An 18,602-nucleotide genomic window follows, 5' to 3' on the forward strand; every position below is an offset into this window, starting at 1 on the left:
GGTATAGTATTAGTTCTTTAAATTTCTGTAGACTACGACTATTAAAATCAGACAAAATATGCTGATGATTGCGGAACTTCCAAACCCGAAAAATGCATTTCATTGAACTAAACTCAGCAAACCGAGTGATAATATACAGTAGCATTTATTATGGCTTTTTGTTTTTTTGTTTTTAACTGTTAAGGAAAGCAATGTGGTCAAGAAGACAGGGCACTAGGCTGGGAGACAGGGATTCTATTTCTGATTCTGCCACTGTTCTGCAGAGTGATCTTGGGTAAGTCACTTCACTGCTCTGTGCCTCAGTTTACCCATCTATAAAAATAGGAATAACAATATTTATTTTCCTTTGTAAAGCACTGAGACTTACAGATGAAAAGAGCTAAGTAGCAATGGTGTTAGAATGGGCTGAGTGCTGACCGTGTGTTTAGGTGTCATACTGAACGTACAATGAAAGCTGCCTTCACCCCAAAGAGCTTACAAACCAAAAGGTGAAATGGGGAAGGAATGCACTGGGAAGCTCAGAAAGGATGAAAATACATGTGTGATTTTACATACACAGTGAACAGGTTCTGCTACTCGGTATAAAGTGCTGCAATACGTGTACTTGTACAGCAATTCTTGCCATCCTGATATCTGCTCTAGTTTAAAAAAAAAGAATTAGACAAATAATTATGGTTCTTTAGTTTTTAATCAACAGTTGTGTCACCTTTCCACAAAAGATAACTGTGAAATAAGTCCTTTAAAAAAGTGATATTTCACAGCAGGACGCAAGCTTGTAAAATGCCTGCCAAAAAAGAAAGTAATTAAACTGTTATTTTCATTTCTATGGGAAATAACAAAGCTCTTCAGCATACAAGGCCTGACAGAACTGGCTCCATCTGATTGCTGGTTAGCAGGGGATTATATGACGTTTTTTTCTCTTTTCTGTCTAAACCCTGGCCTCATCCATTAGCTAATTCAATTCATTACATACTGTGAAGAACAAAGGATGCAACAAAGAAATAAAAGATTTTGCTTCGAAAGATCCTGTGCAATAGCTGGGAAAAAATAATGCAACCAATATCAAGGTTGAAATAGTGAGATTTATTTGTTAAATTGCAGCAGGTAAAATGTTTTGAACAGCTCAGAGTAATGCAGCATTATGTATCTGCAGATTCCCATTATCAAAAATGCATGTAATAAATGTGTTATTAAAGGCACATTCGGTCATTTGTAAGGAGTCTCCCTTCAGAGATGCCAACCATTCATTCATTTATTCCCCCACCTCCAATCAGCAGCCTTTTAAATCTTGTTCTAACACCGGTTTCCTCTTCATCTTATTGAAGCCATCTTTTTGTGATACACTGCATGAAGGAAGTTCTTTACACACACACACACACACACACACACACACACGCACACACACACTGCAGTGTATATGTCCATTCCTGTGTTCTAGGTAGAGCAAAGAAATTCAGAAATAGATGTTTGGTGTGCGGGGTGCCAGGGCAGCCTCCAGGCAGCTCCACAGGTCACCGCAAAGCAGCGACCAGTGGCGCCAGAATAGGGGGGCCGAGGGGGCCTCCTCGTCCATCCATTCTTCTCAGAGGTGGACTCCTCCCCCTTCTCCTTCTCTTCCCCCCTGAATCCCCTCCCTTATTCCCAGCCAGGCCAGCATAGAGCCTAGCCGGGGAGCCATGGGGATCGGCGGCGGACACGCCACCTGTCCATGGTGTGGGAAGAGCTGAGATCAGCCCCCAGTCGTATCCTTGCCTCCCAGGCTCCCTGCCCAGACGAGGGCCAGTGGAGGGTCTGCTACTCCATTCCAACTCCCCCTAGCTGTTTGCGTGGCTTTCCCAAACCCGGCTCTGGCAGGGTGGGAGGGGCTGAGCCTCGGAGCCTCAGCCCAGCCACAGTAAGTAGAACCCTGCAAATCCAGAGATATCTGCAGATAATTTTTGAGGCTTGGATGAGGGAAGACAATGTTTTATCTGCACAGGGCTCTATCTATACATGTGTCAGAGGAGGCTGCATGAGAAAGGGGCAGGAAGAATTGTTTTGTGGAGAATACTTGATAGTCCAAAAAAACATGAGTTCACTCCAAAAATGAGCAGGACTTGATTGAAAAAGTTTGTGGGTTCTACAAAATACAGTTCAAAATTTAAACCACACTGGACAAATTCATGGCCTTTCATTGTCCTAGTAGCCAGCAAGACTTCTTTTTTTAAATATGCAATGTGTTGCCGGGAGCTGTCCTGTGGCCATCAAGAAGACAAAGATGTAATTTGTCATCTGGAAAGTGAAATACACTGCACAAATAGAGCAGTGTCTTCACAACCATAGATTCCTTTTGTACCTTTGGTGAATCCCCTCCCTGATAAAGGAAGTTGACTGTTTAATAATTATGGTTTGCATTGCATATAGAATTCTCGTGTGCCCTCGACTATAGTCTAACTTAGGACATTTAAGTGTTTCATATGCACTATTAAGCACTTTACATTTTAAAACAAACTATTAAGTGCTGATTGGATTAAAAACCTGGACTATTGGAGGTCACCAAGGACCAAAGATGAGATGCCTTAAGTAATGACCTAACACACTACATGGAAAGTCTAATTCTTTGGCCTTAAATCTCACTCTTAAGGACAGCCAACCACTGGCATCTCTGAGAGCTAGCATGAGTATGTCTACTCGAGCATGGAATGACACCCCCAGCTTTAAGTGCAGATGTCATCAAAGTTTCCTCTAGTCACTCACTCACTCTTTACAGCAATAGTTCTTGAATTTATTAACCCACTCTACAAACCCACATACCAGGAACAATTCTTTCCACTGCATAGTTTTAGAGAAATATTATTTAAAAATGTAAATACCATGAGGGACTGGTGTCAATTTGATGAATGCTTGACAATGTGTGCATCTTTTGCGGCATTGAGGGTGAAGCTCAAGGCTTTGGATCTGGCCTGCAGGATTACCACCCCCATAGTGCCATGGGTCCCACGCGCTCCGGGAAGCAGCTGGCACCACATCCCTGTGGCCCCTGGGGGAGGGTGGGCAAAGAGCTCCGCACACTGCCCTTGCCTGTGGGTACCTCCCCCAAAACTCCCATTGGCTGGGAACGGGGAACAGCAGCCAATGGGAGCTTCGGGGGAGGTACTCCCAGGAAAGGGCAGTGTATGGAGCCCTCTGCTCCGCCACTCCCCTAGGGGCCACAGGGACGTGGTGCCGGCCACCTCAGAGCCCTGGTCCCGGTGCACACCACTGCCACCCCGGAGCTGCTCCAGGCAGGGGCAGCTCCAGGCACCAGCGCACCAAGCACGTGCCTGGGGTGGCTAGCTGCGGGGGTGGTGGGGACAGCAGTCAGGCTGCCTTTGGCGGCATGCCTGCGGGAAGTCTGCCAGTCCAGTGGTTTTGGCGGCATTTTAGAAGGTCTCTTTCTATAAGTCTATAATATATAATTAAACTATTGTTGTATGTAAAGTAAATAAGGTTTTTAAAATGTTGAAGAAGCTTCATTTAAAATTAAATTAAAATGCAGAGCCCCCCAGACTGGTGGCCAGGACCCAGGCAGCATGCCACTGAAAATCAGCTCACGTGCCGCCTTCAGCACGCGTGCCATAGGTTACCTACCCCTGCTCTAAAGCCTCTCTACAAATTTAATCTCTGGGATCACATCTGATATATCAGGTGCAGCACTTTCTTTCACTGAACCAAAGATTAATTTCTTTGGGTACATCTCCCACAGATTACCTTTTTATGGTTTCAATCTAAAATAAAAATAAAGCTGTTCAAAATTCAAACTGGATTTTGTCAAAGCAGCCATGCTAATGTAATACTTTGAACTATGTACCACACAAGAAAAATTAAATTATTGGTATTTTTACATTAAACCTTTTCTTCCATCCATTTAAGCATTAATGTTGTCTTGCAGTTGTAAACTGGAAAAAATTAGAAAAGTTTAGAAAAATCAAGTATTATTTCCATTGTAGCAAGCAGATGAGGTATCATGCATTGTCTACAAACTATTTTCCTGCCTACTGTTGAAAACACAGCCATGAACTGTGCCAATCTAGACTCACAGAATAGGGCAGGCTTTGCTTTTCCACTCTGACATACAGATATTATGGTCTCACAGTAGGGTGACCATAGTTAATGTTGCATCAGAATTTTCTGTTTTACAGGCTGAATCATGCCATGAGGAATTTGAATCAAATTTCAGCCACTAAGTACTGTGTGTGTGAAATGCTGTACAATGTGCTGTTTGTTTATACGTTAGTGGGTTTTGTTTTTAAAGGAAAAATGGGAAAAGGAACACTGGAACAGCCTGACTCCCACCTCACCCCCCCCCCAATGCACCTTTGCTGCCTCATGCTGCTGTCCGAGCAGTAACTTGGTAACATCGTAACATCGGAGATAATCAGCCACTCATCAGTCACTCCCTCCAGTTCACCGGCATACTTGGAGAGAGTCACTATTGCCCTGGTTGTCATGACAATAGCTGCCTTTGACAACCAATTTGCCTCAGACAACCCCAATATTATTTTTACAAAGAAGGGACCCAGGAGGAGCTGTAATGAAAGCAGGCTGGGTCTAAATAAGCTCCTGCAGGTTTGTACTATGGTACATTACACTGTTTCTTTTCAAGGGGTAATTGTTATTTTCTTCAAAAAAAGGTTACATTAAAATAAGATAAAACATATCCAGGAAAAAGCTGGAATTTTGTATCTGCTTCTCACAAATTGGGGGCTACGGATTTCTGAATATTTCTCTTTTTTAAAAAGTGGGACATTCTAGCTACAAGCCCCTACTCAATTTTCCATTATACGTTATTTTAAATATGTAATTTTGAAGTTGCAGTAAACCAGAAGTTGCATTCAAAATATTTTGTTTGAATTCAGTTTAATTTAATTGCTTTCAATATATTGGTCAATATGGCACTGAGCGGTAAAGTTATGGAGCTTCAGAAATTTTACAGTAGCAATAAAATATACATTGAAGGCCACAAATGCGTAAGTGCTTTATTATTTAAACAGCACATATGTAAAAGATATTCCTTCTATTAAAAACAAAAATTCACAATGTCATAAACGGATAGTTAAGAGTTAATGGAACAGAAGTACTTCATATCTCTTTTGCCTGTAAAGGGTTAACAAGATCAGTGAGCCTGGCTGTCACCTGACCAGAGGACCAATCAGGGGACAGGATACTTTCAAATCTTGAGGGAGGGAAGTTTTTGTGTGTGCTGTTAGTTTTTGGTTGTTGTTCACTCTGGGGGTTCAGAGGGACCAGACGTGCAACCAGGTTTCTCTCCAATCTCTCCGATACAGGCTCTTATAAGTTCAGAATAGTGAGTACTAGGTAGATAAAGCGAGTTAGGCTTATGGTTGTTTTCTTTATTTGCAAATGTGTATTTGGCCGGAAGGAGTTCAAATTTGTATTTTGCTGAAAGGATTTTAATTTGTACTTGTATACTTAGGCTGGGAGGGTATTCCCAGTGTCTATAGCTGAAAGACCCTGTAACATATTCCATCTTAAATTTACAATGATAATTTTTTACTGTTTTTTGTTCTTTAATTAAAAGTTTTTCTTGTTTAAGAAACGGATTGTTTTTTTATTCTGGTGAGACCCCAGGGGACTGGGTCTGGAGTCACCAGGGAATTGGTGGGGAGAAAGGAGGGAAGGGGGAGAGAAAGGTTAATTTTCTCTCTGTGTTAGGATTACTTTCTCTCTCAGGGAGATTCTGGGAGGGGGAGAGAGAAGGAGGGGGGAAAGTGGATTTTCCTCTCTGTTTCGAGATTCAAGGAGTTTGAATCACAGTGATCTTCCAGGGTAACCCAGGGAGGGGAAGCCTGGGAGAGGCAATGGTGAGGAAAAGGGTTTACTTTCCTAGTGTTAAGATCCAGAGGGTCTGGGTCTTGGGGGTCCCCGGGCAAGGTTTTGGGGGGACCAGAGTGTACCAGGCACTGGAATTCCTGGTTGGTGGCAGCGCTACAAGTACTAAGCGGGTAATTGAGCTTAGAGGAATTCATGCTGGTACCCCATCTTTTGGACGCTAAGGTTCAGAGTGGGGAATTGTACCATGACACACAAACAAAAAGCTTCATTTCTTTTATGAGAGCAACCTTAACCAAACAAAAAATTGGGAAATGCAAAGTTAAGGATTAAAAAGCTACACTCAGTTAGGAAATGCCAAATGAACATTGCCCGTACAAGCTTAATTCAGCTCCGTTGCACATACGTGTTAGGATACAATCTTTAATTGCATAAAGAAATAACTATCTATGAAAAATTTGATGTCAGCATCACAAAGGAACTCAGCATCACAAAGGAACTCAAGGGCAGAGGCATGGATAGAATCCAAGTTTCCATGTCAGCTGCCTTAACCAAGAAAATATCATTTCTGCTCCTGCAATCACCTTCCTCATTCACTACAAACCTTCCAACTGCTGCACAAAAGAGCTAGGGGTCCTACAAACAGCAGACTCCTGCACTACACAACCCTGATTCATCCCCTGAGCAGATCCATGCTGTGCAATGAATGAAGAACCAGGGGCAACAAGAATATGGGATTATGTAATAAAATACTATCATGATGCACACATACAAGGGGAGCAAATTAAGATTGCAAGAACAATGTTCATTCTGGTATTTCCAAACTTGAGAGTGCTTGATATGCAACCTTTTAATACTTTTTAATTCTTAACTTTCTATTTCTATTTTTTTATTGTTGAGTTTATTGAGAAGAGCAACCTTAATTAATGTTAAATTAATTTTTTTTGTTGTGACTATAATTTGAGATGGTATGCAAGTCAATGGTGAATTAGGTCCTATCACAGTTACTCCTGAGTCTTTTGCCATCCTTTTCTGCTCACTTTCTGAAAAATACATGGGCCCTTACTGTCCTTAACTTCATCTTGCCATCATGGTGTCAGCAGTAGTTAAATAGGAAAGGCTGTACTCACTTATCACCAAATTATGACTCACCCTAATGCAGTCACCCACTGGGGAGCAAAGGGGAGTAAGACCCCTCTATACAGCCACATTAGTGCTCAGTTACGAGATGTATAAATCCTATGCTGCAACAATGAAAGAGTTAGTGAACAAAACAGCTACTTCCACACCTGGTTACTAATTAATTGACTAGCTTCAGTTCAGGCAGAACTGGGTGGCTGCCAGAGAGGCTGTGAACTACCTCAGGGAAGTTCCTCAGCATTGGTCTGGCAAGGAGGTATCTAAGGGTACATCCAGACTACCTACCGTATCAGCAGGTAACAATCGATTTATCGGGGATCAATATATCACGTCTCATCTAGACGCAATATATCGATCCCCGAACGCGCTCCCATCGACTTCAGAACTCCACCAGAGCTAGCTGCGGTAGTGGAGTCGATGGGGGAGCCACAGCCGTCAATCCTGTGCTGTGAGGATGGGAGGTAAGTCGAAATAAGATACATAAACTTCAGCTACGGTATTGCTGTAGCTGAAGTTGTGTATCTTACATCGACACCCCCCCCCCTCCAGTGTAGACTAGGCCTAAGGAATTGTTCCAGAAACCCTACAGGGAGTGGGATGAAATTGCTGGTGAACAACTATGCAGATATTCCTTTCCCTCCCTCCACAAGGGGTAGTGGAGAAACTGAATGTTAAGGTCCTCACTTGTCAAACCCTTGGGAAGATTACAATTCAAGGACCTGCTTAAGATAGAAGACCATGAGAATGGGGTCTTTAAGGAGGAGAGGGACCAAGTCCCCTCCTATGTTCCCTGCTTCCTAGATGGAGTGCAGCAAGGTTGAGCAACATCTGCTTGCCAAATACTCCCCCTCTAAACACAGGGGCATGGAAGTGGAAGACTGAGGAGAGCCTTCACTCTGCCTTCTGACCTCCTCATTCACCAGGTAGCACAGCTGTTTGTTTGTTTGTAGACTGGGGCAGACATTACTATTTTGCCTTCATTCACTTCACATAATTGAAGACCACTTCTGCAACTATGAAAGCTAGAGATGTAAATAAATAAACAAATAAATAAATGTTTAGGTTCTGGAGCCCAATTATGTAGTAATTTTAAAAAAGCCATTAAACAGTGATTTGCATAGCCACATAAGGACATTGTGTGTTATATATGTATGCTAAACAAGATCAACCCCCATATAACATAGAAAGGAGGTAATGCTGGTCATGTAGTCAGCGGCATGAATTTATGCTCAGCCATAGTTTATATTTACTGTATAGTACCCATCCTTTGCTGCAACAGCAAAATAAGGATGGCACAAGGGAGAACTTCAAAATCTTTATTTTCTTTATGGTTAGTACTGAAATTCAAACATTTCTCTCTCAGACAGATAGAACCAAATCAGCCTAGTCTTTGGGAGCCATTTTCAGGAGCATAAAGTTCTCTGCATGTTTTCCAAGTGAGCAGAATCTCTTTGTCAGTAACAATGTTCCCCACAGCACCAAGTATGTCCACAAAGTAACGACTAAAATGCTGGCAAGTCAAATGGACCAACAAATTTTGTTAGTCAGCTAGTACTGCCTTCCAATTTCTGAACAGGAATTATTGTGCAAGTCTTCCATGACTCAGAGGATAGTGGCTCATTTGACAAGAGATATATTTTGAAACCATACTGTATTAGATCTAGTTAACTAGAAATGCTTTTGCCATAGAGAAGAGATGTCACTATAGGAGATCTCCACTGAATTTATATAAATGGCAAAATCCAGCCCCATGTACTAATATAACCATCCCTATATGCTAATAATGTATGTCACTCAGTACTGTATTGTACTTCTCCATAAACTGGAACCTTTCCAGAGAATATATAATTAAGCTAGTTTGACAGGTGTATTCAATGAGCCTAATGATTTGGAAACATTTTAATGTGGAATTTAGAACATTACTGTATGTCACAAATTGTATAGCAGGTGTGAGGTGCTGCTGGGTCATAATTTGCCACTTGCTACCACTTCTTGTGAGTCAAGTGCCTATTTTTGTTTCCTTGACTTTAAAGGAGACAAAGAAAAGGTAGCCATTAGAGATGTCTGGTGGAACATTTTTTCCAAAATTTCATTATGGTGAAATATACTGTTTCATCTAAGTTGACCTATTTCCACAGAACTTTTGTTGGGAAGGGTTTTGGGTCTGGGGAGAGAGAGGCTATATAGCTCCCTGCTTGTCCTGACTTAGAGTGGTCTGGAACGAAAAACTGCTCTGAATCAGGAAGAATGGGGACTTAAACCTGGGTCTCCAATATCCCAGACCAGTGCACGAACCACCAGAGGAGAAAGAGAAAGACACTCTCCTCCTCTCCCTCTTGAAAACATGTGAAAGGTTTAGTTTTCCTTCCAGGGTAGAACAAAAACAAAATTTCAAAACCCTGAAAGTGCTGCAAAATGGAATTGTTACCCTCCTGCTAGTTCAGTGGTTCTCAAGCTTTTGTACTGGTGACCCCTTTCACACAACAAGCCCTTGAGTGTGAGTCCCCTTATAAAATATATTTAAAAGTGTTTTTAATTTAACATCATTATAAATGCTGGAGACAAAGCAGGGTTTGGGGTGGAGGTTGACAGCCCACGACCCCAGTGTAATAACCTCATGACCCCCTGAGAGGTTCTGTGCTAGATCTATTAGCCATATCTACATATCCCCTTCACTTTCTGTCTGAAACCTTAATTTCTAGAGCTTTATTTGTGGAACATGCAGGGGAAGCACATTTTCGATCTGTGTGCCTGTTAATTGCAAAAGTTTTATTTACTGCAGTCATGAGCACCACAGAGATACTTATACATAGATAAAATAAATACCTTTGACAGAGTACGTACCATACTGTAGCTCCTCATGCATCATTTTGAAAGCCTATGCATTACCTTAGTAGCCAGAATGCAGGAAAAAACAGGCCAGGTCTACACTAGGAAATGAGGCATGTCTAAAACACATTCGTTAACATGTTAAAATCCTAATGTAGACAAGGGGCATTGTAGTTTGAACATGTTAGTTGGTTAAGTTTAGAGTTTACCTTGACCAGCTAACACATTAGAATTACAATGTGCCTTGTTTACACTAGTATTTAACATTGTTAGTTACCGTGTTAAAAACACACAATTTTCTCCTAGTGAAGACAAGGCCTTATGCTAGTGTAAATCCAGAGTAACTCCCATTGAAGCCAACGGTCCTAATTCTCTTCAGTGAAACACCACTGACTGCTGTGGAGTTACTCCCAATTTACACTGGGGTAACTCAGGGCTTGCATACACAAACATTTAGTTCTTGGCAAGCTTGACTGTAACTCTACCCCACACTAAGCGTCGGTGTGGACCCTGCTGATGTGTACTAACGGTTCCCTAGTGCGCTCTGATCTACTCCACTTTGAAATCCAGTAGACAGATCAAAACACACTAGGCACTCATCAGTGCCTAGTACACAGACACTTAGTCTGTGGCAGGCTAGCACAGTATAGATTTACACCCCAGCTTCCTGTGAACTAAATGTTAATGGAAACAAGCCCCCAGAGGAGAGCCAGGCACATGAACATTATGAAGTTATTGGTGCAGGACTGGTGTACATGAGATCAAAATCAAGCCAAATATATAGTGTGTGGGGTAAGTACTAAACAGTTTTTATTAACACAAGTGTGGGACGACTTCATTATTTGAGTGGTGGAGGGAGTTATTCAGGTCTCCTCAAAGTGGTAGCAATAAGAATTTGATAGAAGTGAAAACCAGTACAAATGTTGTTTATTCAGTTATTCATTTTTCATTTTAATTTTATGTCTCCTTCCTCTTCAACCTGTTTCAAGTATGTTAATTACTATGGCTCCAGTCATTGGGCCAACTTCAGTGTAAATCCAGAACCAGCTCATTGGCTTTGCTGGAGTTGCTCTGGATTTTCACCCATATAAGTGAAGTCAGATTTTGAAAAAGTCAGGCTTATTTTGGAAGTTTTCCCATTCCTGAGGATTGGGTCTACAAAGACGTCAGAATAGGGGCCTTTGGAATGGCATTTGGATGGGAGGGGCTTATTAACATTCCCACCTGCCATATAAAGGGATTCAGAATATGAATCTCTGAATTTATGTGATGGCTGCTATGACCACTGTATGAAGTATAATATGTGGGAATGGAAGACAAGTCCTGAAATCAGGGAGGAAGCCTTTCCTCACAACATTGCTATTTCTCTGGAAGCATGAGATACCTGAAATCTCATGCGAGTATTTTCTTTTATTTCCAAACCAATTTTGCAGACCAAACAGTATTTCCTAAAGTTTAGAGAAGCATCTAAAATTGTGTGTGTTTATCCAAACCTGACAGAACCAGCTGAAGTTTGCTTATAACATCTCAACACCTCACTTATAGGCTGTTGTACTTCCATGTATATTTCATAGACTTCACGTGCCAAACAATATTTTAAAAGAAAATTGGACTGGGAGTACATCTTCCCCTGAATTTGCACAATGCAGAGCACAATATTAGTGCTCAGTTAATAAACTAACCCCTCTACATGACAATATTGCATCTTAAAAGTGTTTAAACAATGTTTGGCCATAGCCCAGTGTTGCTCATGCAATGTACACTGTACTGCATGGAAGAAATTACTTGCAGTAATGGGTGCAAAAATTACTTACCTGGTGATAATATCATAAATGGCCTTGAATGTTTGCAAAGCTCCATTCTCAGAGGGCAGCAAATATTTCCCATAAGGTATTTGGCAGGTGTGGCCAAAGGCATTTCCCGCCCCCCCCACCCCATCAGCTCCTTATGAGGAGTGTGACTTATGTTGTTCAATGCAGGGATCTTGACACAATTCTCTCTCTCTCTCTGACCTTGAGGTTAGATTAGATTGCGGTAATGTGCTCTGTAGGGGGCTACCTTTGAGACTACTCAGAAACTGAAAATAGTGCAGAATGCAGTGAACAGCTTATTACGTAGTTTCACGTCAACAGCTTGTCACTCCAATGTTCTGGAATATGCACTGCACTGGCTGCCAGTAGGTTTCTGGGTAGACTACAAGGTGTACGGTCATGGTTTGGGGCCTGATTACCTGAGAAATTGAGACAGAGTTTAGGGCCAGAAGGGACCACTAGCTCATCTAGTCTCACCTCCTGTATATCACAGGCCACCAACACCACCCAGTGCCCACACACTAAACTTGACACCCAAAATCAGATCAAAGTATTACAGGTCACAGGAGATTAGATATTGGTGCCACAGGCATAGAATAGGAGGGGCAGAAGTCCCAGCATTGTCAGGGAATTAATATCCATCCTAAACCACCCTTGCTGCAATTTAAATTCATTGCCTCTTGTCCTATCCTCAGAGGTTAAGGAGAACAATTTTTCTCCCTCCTCCTTGTAACAACCTTTTATGTACTTGAAAACTATTATCATGTCCCCTCTCAGTCTTCTCTTCTCCATAAGAAACAAATCCAATTTTTTTAGTATTCTCTCATAAGTCATGTTTTCTACACCTTTAATCATTTTTGTTGGTCTTCTCTGGAGTTTCTCCAATTTGTTCACATCTTTCCTGAAACCTAGTGCCCAGAACTGAACACAATACTCTAGCTGAGGCCTCATTAGCATGGAATAAGCAGAAAAATTACTTTTCCTGTCTTGCTTACACACTCCTGCTAATAAATCCCAGAATGGTGTTTGCTTTTTTTGCAACAGTGTAACACTATGATCTCATTTACCTTTTTCCTGATAGTCATCCTGTGATCAACGCACATACCCAGGCAATCGGCTCTGTCGTTTCCAGCTAATGAACCCGCAGCTTATGAGAGAAATTCTTATTAAACCCTAAGCATGAGACCTTGGACTGTGTAAATCTGAATTTAACCCCAATTCTGTCTCTCCAGTCTTCAAGGTCATCCAGACCTTCCTATATAATATTCCGATCCTCCTCTGTATTGACGATGCCTCCTAACTTTGTATCATTAGCAAACTTCATAGATACACATTTACATTTGTGTCAAGGTCATTCATAAAAATTTTAAATAAGATTGATTCTAAGATCAATCCTTGAGGAACTACACTAATAACCTTCCTCTAGTCTGATACAGATTTTCCCTAATTTAACTAAGAGTGTCCCATGAAGTACCATGTCAAATGCTTCACTGAAGTTCAAAGTATATTAGATCTACTGCACTTCCTTTATCTAAACAATCAGTTATTTTCCTTAAAGGAGGACATAAAAGTCATAGATTTCAAGACCAGAAGGAACCCTGTGATCATCTAGTCTGACCTCCTGTATAACACAGGCCACAGAATTGGCCCCCAAAAGTTCCTAGAACAGATCTTTCAGAAAAAAAAGAACATCCAATCTTGATTTTAAAATGGTTGGTGAAGAATAATCTACCACTTCTGATCAGTGGGGGTGCTCAACCTGATGTTCCCACACTCCACAGAGGAGCGGACTGCCAGCAGGGCATTCTGCAAGAGGGGTCTTTGACTTTCCAACTCCCTGCCCACCTTGGTCTTCTAGATCTCAGATTTGTTAACCTTCTAGACACACTTAAAAACTTATCTATCCCCTCCCCCGACACACATATATACACACACACACACACACTCTTCTGCGGTTACAGTGGTCCCAAGGATTGGAGAGGTTTGAGTTAACTATATTATTAAATAAATATCCATCTGCAAATATAATTATGTGCAAAGTCAGAACATTTCTTTCTGTTGTATATCTTAAGTATGCCCAGGAGTTAGGATGGGCACATATAGAAGCTTTTATAAACCTAAATAAAGAGTTTTATAAGCTTAATGGCGATGACTGTATCCACCAGTGAAATGCATCCACCATGGGGGCAAAACTCATTAGTGTCCATTTAATAATTCACAATATAATCAAACATCGTAGGGTAAGCAGTGAAGAAAAATGCCTTACCCACTTAACACTGCAAAAGGAGTTTAAGGCAGCAGAATGTAACTATCAATGTTGGCACTGGGCCACACCCAGACTCAACACCACTGCTGACACAAGAGAGACTTGGGAACTTCAATATCACAAGTGGTCAAGACCTCCATTTTACATCTCATGCAAAGCACCGCACCTCCAGCAGCAGTGTCCCCGGATATCACCATGTTGAGGCATCAGTTCAACACTGGCTCAGAGAGCCACCGACTCTCCTTGAGCACTGATGTGACCCAATGGTGTGTTTAGTGTGTGAGATCAGACAGGACTGCAGTGCTAACTGCTACATCTGCAGCTTGTAAACAAGTCCAAGGAAAACAGGCAAAGAGCCAGTTAAGGCTGAAAGACTCCTTAACCTACCCAGTACTGCCTAGGCACCGCAGTGTGTGTATAATGATGCACTGTTCAGACACCGAAGGTGCTTAGGCTGAAGAAATTGCACTCATACAGAGTTTCATCCTTTAGCTCTAAATTTTCTGTCTTATCTTTGTTTAATCCAGACCATTGGCATAGATTTTTGCAAGTGCACACCCCCATATTTCATTGAGTAACAATATGATGCCAGCTGCTCTTACGTCTCCAGGGGAATAGGATTAGGTTCATAATGTACAGTCTGTCTTTTTTAGGCAATATGACAGAAGAACTTGTGACTGTTGAATTTCGGCAACAGATATCCCGGTCTCTGTGAAATGGACCCAGATCAGCCTAGCTAAAGAAAAACTATAACAGAATCTTTATAAATACAAGGCACTTTTAAACTAAGTCATATGGTCATGATTAATAGCAAAAGGTCTCACTCCATCTTTCTGAATAAACGGCAATGTCTATTAAAATACCATTTACACAGAAGCACTTGTTATACTGACATTAAGATTACCAGGATTCAAGTAAGAAAATGGACAAAATTAGGACTATGGTAATAAATGCCTGGCTCAAATGGAGAGAGATAAATCATGATGTAGTATGTGACAGGAAGATAAGAGTTAGATTAAAATGGAAAGTCTATAAAACCATGGTCTGCTCAGTTTTAGTCTCACATTGAGCATTGGGCAACAAAGAAGAAGCATAAGCAACTGATCTGTTCAACAGAGGTGTGAATGTTGAGATGGATGAAGGATGTAAGTAAGAAACACCATGTGAGGAACACGTAGTTAGAGACATGCTTAATGTAACACTCAAACGAAAAAATTAGGGGACTACAGACTCAGATGGGTCGGTCATGTAAAGTGCAGTCCTGACAATTATGTTGGTAAGAGAGTCCAACCGATCAATACTGAAGCAAAAAGGGAGAGAGGCCAACCCAAGAAGAAGTGGTGGGATGTCATAAAGGAAGACATGTCGGCATGTAGTGTGATAGAAGATATGGCATTGAACAGAACACTTTGGAGGGGGAGGGCTTGTAGAACAGACCCCATTTCATGAAGTTTGCACATGGAGGAGGAAGAGGAAGAGGAAGAGGAAGAAGAAGAAGAAGAAGAAGAAGAAGAAGAAGAAGACAGGATCAGAAAAGTATTTGCCATCACTGCAGTTGAACTCTATCTCCTTTACCACCACCCCCACTCTCCAACACCCACCTCTGGAACACTTTAATAGCAAATGTAATAAAGTGTTTGTAATATTAGTATTTAGGAAGAGATCTGTGTACATCAGAGCTGTGGTGAAATGTTCTGAAATTGTCCATAGTTCCTTGATGGGTTACGTGATGTGCTATATAATCCCTACATATTAGATGCACACTGAATAAATAAAATAAATGTTATTTATCCCTGTTAGCTAGAAGCAGCCAGGCTAGACGCCTGGATTAAAGTGTCATGAAATACACTGGTAATCCTTACTGCAGCTATTTGAGTTACTACTTCCTCCTTATGGATTTCCCAAGCTTTGCTATTAATTATCTCTACACATCTCCTAGCTCCCAGTTAAAAGTTCTAAGTGAACATGATAAAAAGATATGTTGCAGCAGATATTACACATTAGGACACACTCAAGAACAGCTGCCTCACCAGGTAACACAAGTTGCAGTGATTTCCCAGACCCTCAATCTGTAGAATATAGCTTAGAGCCTGTGGATGAACCACTAGGGAGAACTAATGGAGATAGAGGAGATGTCTGAACTGGAAGAAGAATTTGGTGATCCTGAGGCAAAGCTAAAGCTAAAGGTACCTTGAAGGGAAACTCTGCAAAGAGAACAGCTAAGCCACAGTATCGCCAAAAGAGGTGGGAGGTAGTGGTGGCTCTGTGGCACTGAACAGCTGAGCTCGTTAAGCTGTTTGGTTCATCTCCTACCTACCTCTATTGACGTATATGGCCCTCATCAATAGAGTATCCATGTGCCTCACAATAACTAAAGAATTTCATCCTCACAACACTTGTGTCGGGATGATGCCATGATAGCTGTTGGGAGGTACTGTACCCAATTTACAGTTGGAAAACTAAGGCACAAAATGGATTAAGTGACTTGCCCCAGGATACATAGGAAGTCTATGGCTGAGCTGGGTATCCAACCTAGGTCTGGAGTTCCAGTACAGTCCCCTATTAGCCCATCTATCCTTCCCTAAACTATCTATGCATCTTATTTAGGTTGTTGGGAACTGTATCCATTTTGTGTCTTGTATAGGGCCAAGAGCACTGTCCGCATTTAAATAAATGACATGCCAACTAATAATGACTGAAAAAATTCAAGTAGCTGGTTGTCTATATGCCCTCATTTGAGCCAGAAGTTGAGATAGCATCAGTTATTTTTGGGTACAAAAAGGGAGATTAGTTTTATAAAGCAGGCTCTTTATGTCAAGTTTCAGCCAGCTTCAAGAAGCAATAGGAATAAAGGTCTATTTTAGAAATGCTGATAGACCCTTAACCATCAGCAAAGCGAATGAGGAAACTACAGAATTAGCGCTCAAGACTGAAAATCACACAGTTGAGTTTTCATCCCAGACAGATCAGGCAACGTTAAGGCTTGCACAGTTGTTTGATGCTGGCAGAAGTCTGAGGTTTATTTGGGGTTGTTGTTTTTAAATTGTAATGACAGATATTCCAAATAATCTCATGTGCCAAGTCCAGTGAAGGTCCTCCATTGACAAAGATTTGCTTAAATTTGTATAGACTGTAGAGCATCAGGGGCAAACCCACCAAAGAGTTGGAAGTTAGGAAGGAGGGGAAGTCAGGCTAGACCTTTTGTTCTTCAAAAAACTGCTTGAGTCCCAGTACTTGTCTTTTTTCCTGACCTCTTTTTCTGTCTCTCTTTATATGCTGTACATCAGATGGATGTAGAAATATATTATTTGTTTTGAAAAATTAGGCAGCAGATTGAAATTTTCCAAGCCAAGCATCATGACTGAAATTATGTTCAAGGAAAGATTTGCAGGGCTCTAGAGAACATTATCTGAGCATATGGGCAGATTCTCCAGCATAACTGAACTATAATATTAATGGAATTTAAAGGAGTGTAGTCATTTTCACTTGATTGTCAGGCCACAGTTTTTCCATTTTTCACAAAGAATGTAAATCCAATAGCCATGCAAATGTAATTGGTGGTAACAATGCCTTTAAAATAAAATAAAATGCTCCCCCAAAATGAGCTTGTTCTTGGAGAGGGCTCTGCCTGAACAGCATTGGTTTAAGACCACACCCCATCTGTCTCTGCAGCCTGCAAGTGGAGCACTCACACAGGAGCTGGGTGCATGTGCTGCCTAATTTCTATTATGCTTCCAGTGCAAAGGAACTGGGAGTCAGCAGCTGGCCAACCATCAGATTGATCTCCTGCCACCAATCTCTCTGATAGCAACTTGATGCCTCCAATCCACTGAAATGAAATTAAATAAGATCTTAAAAGTAAGGTCCTGATCATGCTCCCAGTGAAGCCAACAGCAACGCTCCCAGGGATGTCAATGGGACCAGGACTGGGTCCTAATATTTTAAAGATTCCACAGTGCATTTATTTAATTTCAGTACACTTTGCACTTGGAATTTTAAGCTGGTTTCTGATCTGGGCTGGCTCAAACACACTGACTTGATAAGGAGCCACAGAACTGGTTCTTCTCCCACCTCCAGTTCTGTCACATACATACTCACTGTCTCTCTCTTTTACATAATCCACTGACAGGATCATTCTCTTCAACTGCCTACAATCAAAAACTGCCAAGCAGTCGTAGGAGGCAAAGCACTGTGGCTGAGGTAGGAGCATTAAAAATCATGCTGTGAAATATGCATGGCAACACAGCCAGCTATATCTTTAAAGTTATCTACAGAGGCTTTAAGGGGAAGGGGTGGAGTATTTGTTTTTAGCATAAAACAAAGCTTCATTAGCACATCATTTTAGATAGCATTCAAGTTTGTCATAAATGACCTAATTAAAGCAGAAAATGATCTGGGAAGAACAAGAATCTTCAAACTGAGATATAAGGGAATGAAGGGCCTGGCACAATTCCCATTAAAGTCAATGGAAACACTCCATTTGACTTCAGTGACAGTTGGATCAGGCCTCAAATCAGTGTGATAATCATGTCGTTTGCAGAGGAGCCAGAGTGCATTTATTAACATGTATCAGCTTCAACATCTCCTCAGACTTAGGGTTCTCTTTGCGTTTTCAACAATGTCAGAATTATCCTTTGCAGTTGGATCATATCTTTCTCCAAACTTCCTGCCCATTTCTTCTCCTCAGGAAGGAATTGCTTCTCACTGGTTCCAGTTCTGGGTATATTTGGAATTGTAAATAAGGA

General features: G+C 41.4%; 1 protein-coding gene across 3 annotated transcripts in view; it reads right to left on the reverse strand.

Moving 5' to 3' along the window:
* Window positions 1-18,602, reverse strand: part of KCNAB1 (potassium voltage-gated channel subfamily A member regulatory beta subunit 1) — a 287,423-nt gene that overhangs the window by 145,115 nt on the left and 123,706 nt on the right. The window lies entirely within an intron of this gene.

This window comes from Gopherus evgoodei, chromosome 9 (genome assembly GCF_007399415.2).
Source record: "Gopherus evgoodei ecotype Sinaloan lineage chromosome 9, rGopEvg1_v1.p, whole genome shotgun sequence".
In the NCBI taxonomy this organism is placed as follows: Eukaryota; Metazoa; Chordata; order Testudines; family Testudinidae; genus Gopherus; species Gopherus evgoodei.